A 9,164-nucleotide genomic window follows, 5' to 3' on the forward strand; every position below is an offset into this window, starting at 1 on the left:
GTGCATTTAGGCGATTTTTTTTTGGCAAGTTTAAAATCTCATCCTAGCCCGTCATTTTGGTGGATTTGGCAAGCTGGCCCGACAAGTTCGACCTATTTTGCCAGGATAAATTCTGAAAAGCTGCAACAATTTACTATACATAAACTCCACGTTAGTAAATTGTTACTAAGTAAATTTAGTATAATGGGCCTATCACCTACCAAATTGTTGTAGGACGATGCAACGATGTATATGTAAGTTGTAAATCATGTTACCCTACAATGATTTACATGAAAGTAAACTGAGAGAAAAATATAACCAAATTTATTGTAGCCTCTCACGATTTACTAGGAAGGTGGCTTGCTCACACTAAATTGTTGAAACTCTTTGCTATTTATCAAGGATCAGAGCTGGCTTTATCACTCTAAATTATTGCACCCTCTAACAATTTAGTGGGATACTCATAAAACACAATTTATTGCAACGTGTTAGCAGACAATATGGACTTATATATGACACACTTAAGTTTGTTCAACATGAATGTGAGTTATTTAGTTGCAAATAAAATGGTTGAAAGCTAATTTTTAGCCCTTGTACACCATAACCGAAAGTTTTAGAAAAAATATGGAGAGGATATAATTTTACTGATGATAAGGATCCAACTGGTATCTTTATTCGTCCATTAACTAGGTTTACAGAACTGAAAAATAGTATACTACAAAAAATTGTAGTATGTGGAATCTAAATGTAGCCAACTTATTTTACAAGATTTAAAATGCTCTCATGCAAGATTTTGTGAAATATGATTCTTTTGTGATAGAGAGTAATAATGATTTGCAAGTTAAATTTCATTATTCCATAAAAGTTTTCTAGAAGTAAAAGTCACAAAATTGTATGCCAAGATTGAGGATATGGTAGCCCAACACTGGAGGATCTGCCTCAAATCCTCAATATGGCTATTGGAAGAGCTTCTAGTTCAATGTCTATGGTTGCGTCGAATGTAGCGTTAGTGCATCTCCTTATTTTGCAGTAGATTTAGTTGTACATTTAGTGAGTTTGCGGTTGCAATGACATCTCCTTCCTCCTCCTATGATGAGAGCTTCTGTGGATTCCATAGAACCAAATCTAATAGAAGAGGCACTTTAAGAGGATAACCAGGACGAGGTGTCTTCCATGATAGGTTATAACAGCAAGAGGGCACAAGTTGCATTGCATCTAGCTAGAAGGAACATCCCTCAAGATCCGAAAAATAGTAATACTTGCCACACTTTCAACTTTGAATCTAGAGGGTCAAGATACAACAAGAATTTCTAGATGTACAATTAGGATTTAGGCGCAACAATTTGTATGATATTTTGTCCCATATGAGAACAAGATTCTTGTTCATCATGAATTACTAGCTACTTATATTTCATTTTTATGATCAAAGAATCAGCTTTCGAAAGAGAAAAGGGTATCTGGAAAGTTAGAAGTTATAGTGGACCTTACATGTGTTAGGCAACTCAAGTTTCTAGTGATCACAAACAGGGTTAAGTACGATTTTCTTCTCTAAGGTATAGGACGAAAATTTTTTTCATCCCCAATATTTTTCTGCATACAAAATCGTCCTTAAAGTTTAACCAAATTTTAAAAATGTTCTTTAGACCAAAATACCCTTCTCTTCTTCTTATTAATCATATAATCTCTTCCTCTTCTTCACCAGAAGCAAAATCAGCACCCAACCCTTCCCTTCCTACTTGGACTCCCCCTCTTCCCTTCCCCACCTTCAAAACCCTCTGCAACATTGTCTCCACTACTGCCTCTCACTCCATTGAGCAATCTCTCCATGACTCCTCCCTCTCCGTCACTCCCTCCAACATCGAGCTCCTAGCCTCACAACACCTCGCCCTCGCCATCGCTTGGCCCTCGCCATCGCTTGGCCCTCGCCCTCGTGGTGCCACGACTCGCGCCCTAACCTCGCCGTGATTCACCCCTGCCTCACAGCACCTCACCCTCGCCGCTGCTTGGCCCTCACCCTCGCCTTCGCAACACAAAGACTCGCACCCTAGTCTCGTTGCAATGCACCTGGCCGATGCCCTTGTGTTCCTCATCGTTGTTGGGGAGCTGGTGGTGGTGGTTGTGTTCCTTGCCCTGTGCCTCCCTTCCTATTCCCTCCCTGCCTTCCTTGCCCTCCACCACCCTTTCCCTCCCTTTCTTGTTAATGTTTGTTTTGACAATGATGATGATTTTCTTGTTTCTTGTTCATGTTTGTTTTAGTGATGAATTGCTGTTTTGATTTTGATTATTTGAGGTTATTGTTGAAGGTTATTTCTTGGTGCAGATGGTGATGGCGTGGTAGTGGGTGGGGTGGTGGTGAGATGCGAGAGAATCGGTATTTTTTTCATTTGAAAAGTTAATCTATCTAAAAGGATGATTTTAAAACTATGTTGAATCTTAAGGACGATTTTGTATGTAAAAGAAGGTTAAAAACAAAAACAAAAAAAATTCAGCCTAAACCATAGAGATCAAAATCATACTTAACCCTCACAAACAACTTGGTTACAGTTTGATATGTGCATACAATTTTTAATCTTTCCAACATACCACATACTCCAATTTAGCCTTATCTGTTGTAACTTAATCTAATCAAAATTATCACTACTATTCTAAAACTATTTCAAAATTAACCTACTTTTAATCTAATTCAAAATCTACCAAATCTATCAAGAATATTTGCACTAACCTCTTCGTTTATATAACCTATAATTTGAGTAATGTCGTTTAATCAGTGCAGACATTCTATTTCATCCATTACGATCACTTTTTTCTCTTTGTTTTTCTTCCATCAATATTGCAAGAATGGAGGAAAGAAAGGAAAATAATTATAAATCTTGAGAGAACAATAATTTTAGGGCCTTTCTTACTAGTAGTGTGGGAGGGGGCAACAATTTACAACACTCGGCAACTAAATCACTGCAAGAGCAACGAATTAAAACCTTGTATGCCCTAATAAATCGTTGAAAGATGCAACAATTTATTTTGTAGCCCCTACTAAATTACTGGAGGGTATAGTTAAATTAACTGAACACTATTCTCCCAACTAAATCATTGGAGCATGCAGTAATTTACTTGTCTAACAGCTATTCCTAATAAATTATTGCAAAATATAATGATTTATATAATATACATTGTATGAAAGAGCCCAATAGTGGAAATAACACAAATATCCAACACAAGAACAATATGAAAGCAATAACAACACAATATGGCAGCAACTATGAACAAGCAAATATAGCAAGTAAAACAATAATAAGAACACACCGAGATTTTAATGTGGAAAACCCCCTCAATGTGAGAGGTAAAAATCACGAGTCATCTAGACCAATGGAATAGTTCCTCTATAATCAAATGAGGTACAAGAGAGTTTCAAACAAAGCACAAATCGTGCATATAACCAGTCAAAATATCAAAGCACCAAAGCTTACAAATGAGAAGCAAGAAGATAAAAAAAGAGCCAATAAACAGAGATGCTATTCGAAGCCTATTTTTCTCTCTGCAAACCTCCAATCAAAATCTTCACTGTTCAGAATGAAGAAAAAGATGAGAAAAATCTACGGTCCAAATTTCACATCGATCCAATGGTAAAAGAATGAGAAACTGCTGTTCAAAGATTGCTGCTCTGTGTAAAACTGGAAAACCTATTTCCTCTCTTGCGAAGCCAGTTTCTCCCAATGCGGACTTCCAATCAATATATTCACCATCCAAAATGAAGAACAAGATGATAGAAACATACAATTTAATATCAAGCCGATCCAACGGTGAACGATTGAGAAATTACTATTTGAAATTTACTGCTTTAAATAAAAACGAGAATTCTATTTTTCCTCTTCAATCTCACTTTTATGGCTACACTTTCTCACTCTCAATAACCCCAAAAATCTTATTAGTGTAGAGACACAAGGGTTCAAGAATACACCTCCAAAAATTGGACTTGACTCTCACAAAGGAGAGAAAAAGGCCCAACAAATCTCCCCCTTCTCGACTAGGTGGAGGCCCTCGTCATTTTGGCGATCAAACAACATGTTTCAAGCTTATCTCTTGACAATGCTTTTGTCATCATATCAGCACCATTATCATCAGTGTGAACTTTCTCAAGCTCTAATCACTTGGAATCTAACACATCCTGTATCCAGTGATACCTAACATCAATATGTTTAGATCTTGCATGAAAAGTAAAATTCTTGACAAGATGAATAACACTCTGACTATTATACAACAACACATAACAGTCTTGCTTAAGACCAAGTGCTACAAGAAACTTTTTCATCCACAACAACTCTTTTTACATGCTTCACTTGCTACAATAAACTTTGTCACTGTGGTAGAAAGTGCAACACACTTCTATAGCGTTGACTGCCATGAAATATCTCTCCCTGCAAACTTGACCAAATAACCTGAAGTAGACTTTAGAGAATTAATATATCCTGCCATGTCTACATCAGTGAAGCCAACTAGAAAAGGTTGCTCACTACCAAAATTCAAACTCAAGTTACTTGTACCTTTGAGATATCTCATAACCCAACATTCCAATGTTCTTTACCTGAACTAGTGAAAAAATGACTCACAATACCAACCGCATGAGCAATGTCTAGTCTAGTATACATCATAGCATACATAAAGCTTCTAACAACTAAGGCATAAAGAATTTCATCCATTGCTTGTTTCTCCTCATCAGTGGTTGGACACTACTTGGTGCTCAACTTAAAATGAGGAGCAAAAGAACTAGCAACACATTTGTTATCATTCATGCCAAACCTTTGAAGCACCTTCTTTATGTACTTCTCCTGTGACAAATAAAGCTTTTTAGAATCTCTATAACGAGTAATAATCATGTCCAAAATCTGTTTGGCAGGACCCAAGTCCTTCATAGCAAAGAACTTGCTCAACTGTTTTTTCAACTCATTAATCCTCAAAGCATTCTTACCTACAATCAAAATATCATCCACATAAAGCAAAAGAATGATAAAATTACCATCAAAAAATTTTTTCACAAATACACAATGATCTAAAGTTGTCTTATGATAACCATACTCCCCATAATGGATTCAAACTTCTTGTACCACTGTCTTGGAGCTTGCTTCAACCCATAAAGACTCTTCTTAAGCTTGCACACAAAATCTTCCTTTCCTTTGACAACAAAGTACTCCGATTGCTCCATGTAGATTTCTTTGTCTAAATCACCGTGAAGAAAAGTTGTCTTCACATCCATGTGCTCAATCTCCATATCAAGAGAAGCTGCTAATTCAAGCACAGTACGAACGGATGACATCCTCATAACAGGAGAAAAAATCTCTTTATAATCAACACCTTTTCTTTGGCTAAAGCCTCTAACAACTAATCTAGCCTTATTCTGAGACTTAGAATTGTGTTCTTCATTCTTGATTCTGAATATCCATTTGTTCTTTAAAATGCTCATACCCTTAGGTAGCTTCACCAACTCATAGGTATCATTTTCAAGCAAGGACTTCATTTCTTCTTGCATAGCTTCAAGCCATTGAGCTTTGCTTTCATCTTCAACAGCCTCTCCGAAACATTCAGGTTCTCTCCCATCAATCAATGAAACAAACTCATGTGGAGATTACTTTGACAAAGGCTTCCTCTCTCTTGTAGACCTTCTAACTGCATTTGCAGAAATTTCTAAAGCTGGTTGTTCATCTTGATCATCATCACCAACTTCATCAAGTATCGTTTCAACTGTTCCATCTTCACCTGCACTTGTATCATGCTCATTATTTTGACCTTCAACTCTACCATCTTCCACCATAGGCATAAAGAAATTAATATCCAAGTCAAAAAAATCATCACTAGGTTGAACCATTGGCTTTTTCGCATTATCAACATCCTTCAATATTTGGTCCTCAATAAAGATAACATCTCTACTCCGAATCACCTTCTTGTTAACAGGATCATAAAACCTATAACCAAACTCATCCATGGCATAGCCAATAAAGATACACTACATACCTGGTCTTTACATCAAGCTTAGATCTCTCATTTTTGAGAATATGAACAAAAACTTTACATCCAAAGACTCTTAGATGATCATAAGAAACATCTTTACTTGACCATACTTTCTCTGGCACTTCAAATTGTAAGGGAAAACATGGTGTCCGGTTCAAGACATGAACGACAGTGCTCAAAACATCACCCCAAAAGGATTTTGCCAATCCAGACTATGACAATAAGCACCTAACTCTTTCAACCAATGTTCTGTTCATCCTTTCACCCAAGCCATTCAACTGAAGAGTCTTCGAAGGAGTCTTTGGATGTCTTATACCATGTTCTTTATAATAAGCATCAAATAGACCTGAGTACTCACCACCATTGTCAGTACAAATGCATTTCAACTTCTTCCCAGTTTCTCTTTCAATAGAAGCTTGAAATTATTTGAACACATTAAAAACTTGATCTTTGGTCTTCAAAGTGTAAACTCATAATTTTCTAGAATGGTCATCAATAAAGGTTACAAAATAGATTGACCCTCCAAGTGTTCTTGTCTTCATCGGTCCATATACATCAGAATGCACCAAGTCAAGTATCTCCAGCTTTCTTGAAGGTGGATGCCTCTTGAAAGAAACCCTATTTTGTTTCCCAACAAAGCAAACTTACAACCAGATAAAAGATTCCTCTTGGATAACATATCCATGCCTTTTTCACTCATATGACATAAATAGTAGAGTGTTATATACCTCTAGCAACAACCATGGAACCCTTGGTGAGCTTCCAACTATCACGAGAAAATGAGCTATCCAAGTCTTCATCACACAACTTACCAACAGAAAGTAAGTTCAACCAAATATCTAGAACATGCTTCACACACTTCAAAGTCAACTTAGTACCATTGGATGTTTCTAAGCAAACCTATCCAACACCGGCACATTTTGCAACACCTTGATGAGCCATTTTCACATCACCAAAATCACCAAGAGTATAAGACGTAAGCAAACTTCTCCTAGATGTAACATCAATAGAAGCACCACTATCAATCACCCAACTAGTGATATTATCAACAAGGTTAACAGATTCAAACCACTCCTCAACAAGAAGAAAATCATCATGAGTTACATTGACCTTGTCTTCATTGCTACCATCATCTTCATTTTTGCTCTTGTCTTTACTTGCCTTGGCTTTTTCCTTCTTTAGCTGCCAACAAAATTTTTTTACATGTCCCTTTTGTCCGTAATGATGACACTCAATATTTTTATACTTACTTCGAGACTTGCTTCTGCTTTGATCTCTAATTTTAGGATCTCGACTTTTATTTCTTCCCCTAGACTCAGAAACAAGAACATCCAAATGGGTAGTCGATGTACCTTATGACTTTCTTCTCATTTCTTCGTTCAAAAAACTACTCTTGGCAAGATCCATAGAGATTACACCATCAGGAGCAGAATTGGACAATGACATTTTGAGAATTTTCCATGAGTCTAGTAAGGAGTCAAGAAGTAACAATCCTTGAACCTCTTCATCAAACTTGATACCCATGGAAGATAATTGATTCTTGGAAGTTATTCAAGTGATCTGTCATTGATGTCTTATCTGTATATTTCAAAGCCAACAACTGCTTGATAAAAAATATCTTGTTATTTCCAATTTTCTGAGCATACAACTGTTCAAGTTTAATTCAAAGGGTCCGAGCATGTGTATTTCCAATAATATGGTTCAACACATTATCGTCAACCCACTGCCTAATATATCCACAAGTTTGTCTATGCAACAAAGTCTAATCGTCATCAGATTTATCATTAGACTTCTCTGTACCAAAAACTGGTTGATGAAAATTCTTGACATAAAGAAAATCTTTTATCTTTGACTTCCACAAATGATCATTAGAACCATTAAGAGTGATCATCCTACTAGTATTAGTATTAGCTTCCATTGTTCACAGAATCACAAGCCTAGAAAAATAGCAACAAGCTCTGATGCCAGTATAAAAGAGCCCAATAGCAAAAATAACACAAATATCCAACACAAGAACAATATAGAAACACTCACAATATAATATGGCAGTAACTATGAACAAGCAAATATAGCAAGTAAAACAATAATAAGAAACACACCGAGATTTTAACGTGAAAAATCCCCTCAATGTGAGAGGTAAAAACCACGAGTCATCCATACCAATGAAATAACACCATTATAATCAAATAAAGTATAAGAGAGTCTCAAATAAAGCACAAATCGTGCATATAACTAGTCAAAACATCAAAGCACCAAAGCTTACAAATGAGAAACAAGAAGATGAAAAATACCCAATAAACAGAGCTGCTATTCGAAGCCTATTTCTCCCTCTACAAATTTTCAATCAACATCTTCACCGTTCAGAATGAAGAAAAAGATGAGAAGAATTTGGAATCCAAATTTCACGTCGATCCAACGGTGAAAAATGAGAAAATGCTATTCAAAGATTGCTGCTCTGTGTGAAACCGAAAAACCTATTTTCTCTCTTGAGAAGTTAGTTTTGTCCACTTCAGACTTCCAATCAACATCTTCACCGTCCAGAATGTAGAACAAGATAAGAAAAACACACCGTTCACATTTCAAGCCGATCCAACGGTGAACGAATGTGAAATTGCTATTTGAAATTTACTTTTTTTTTTTGCATAAAAACAAAAATTTCGTTTTCCTCTTCTATCTCACTTTTATAGCTTTCTCACTCTCAATAACCCCAAAATCTTATGGATAGAGACACAACTCACAAGGTTGCAAGAATACACTTCTAAAAAATTGGACTTGGGAAATAACTTTTTAAATTATTCTTGAAAATTAAATTTAAATAATATTCAAAACAATTCTTTACATATCTAAACATTCCATTATATTCTTGTGATTTTTGTTAGTTTATAGTAGGTAAAAAGAAAGTCCTTTAATATAAAATTGATCAATTTGGTTCTTTTGGGGATTTATATTTGACATAAAAAAATTGACACATAAGAATCACCTTGATATGTTAAATGTTCACGGTAACAGATAACTTCGGTGTATTATGTAAGTATTATAAAAATATTAAGCTGACAATAGTAATAACTTCCCTAAACAAAAATGCATGCTTAAAAGTATTTTTTTTTAAAGGAAAAAGAAAAATGATTGAATGTTGATAATCACTATTTTAATTGTTTGTTTTATTTTCATTTGTATAACCAAGT

This window comes from Arachis duranensis, chromosome 7 (assembly GCF_000817695.3).
Source record: "Arachis duranensis cultivar V14167 chromosome 7, aradu.V14167.gnm2.J7QH, whole genome shotgun sequence".
NCBI classification, from domain to species: Eukaryota; Viridiplantae; Streptophyta; class Magnoliopsida; order Fabales; family Fabaceae; genus Arachis; species Arachis duranensis.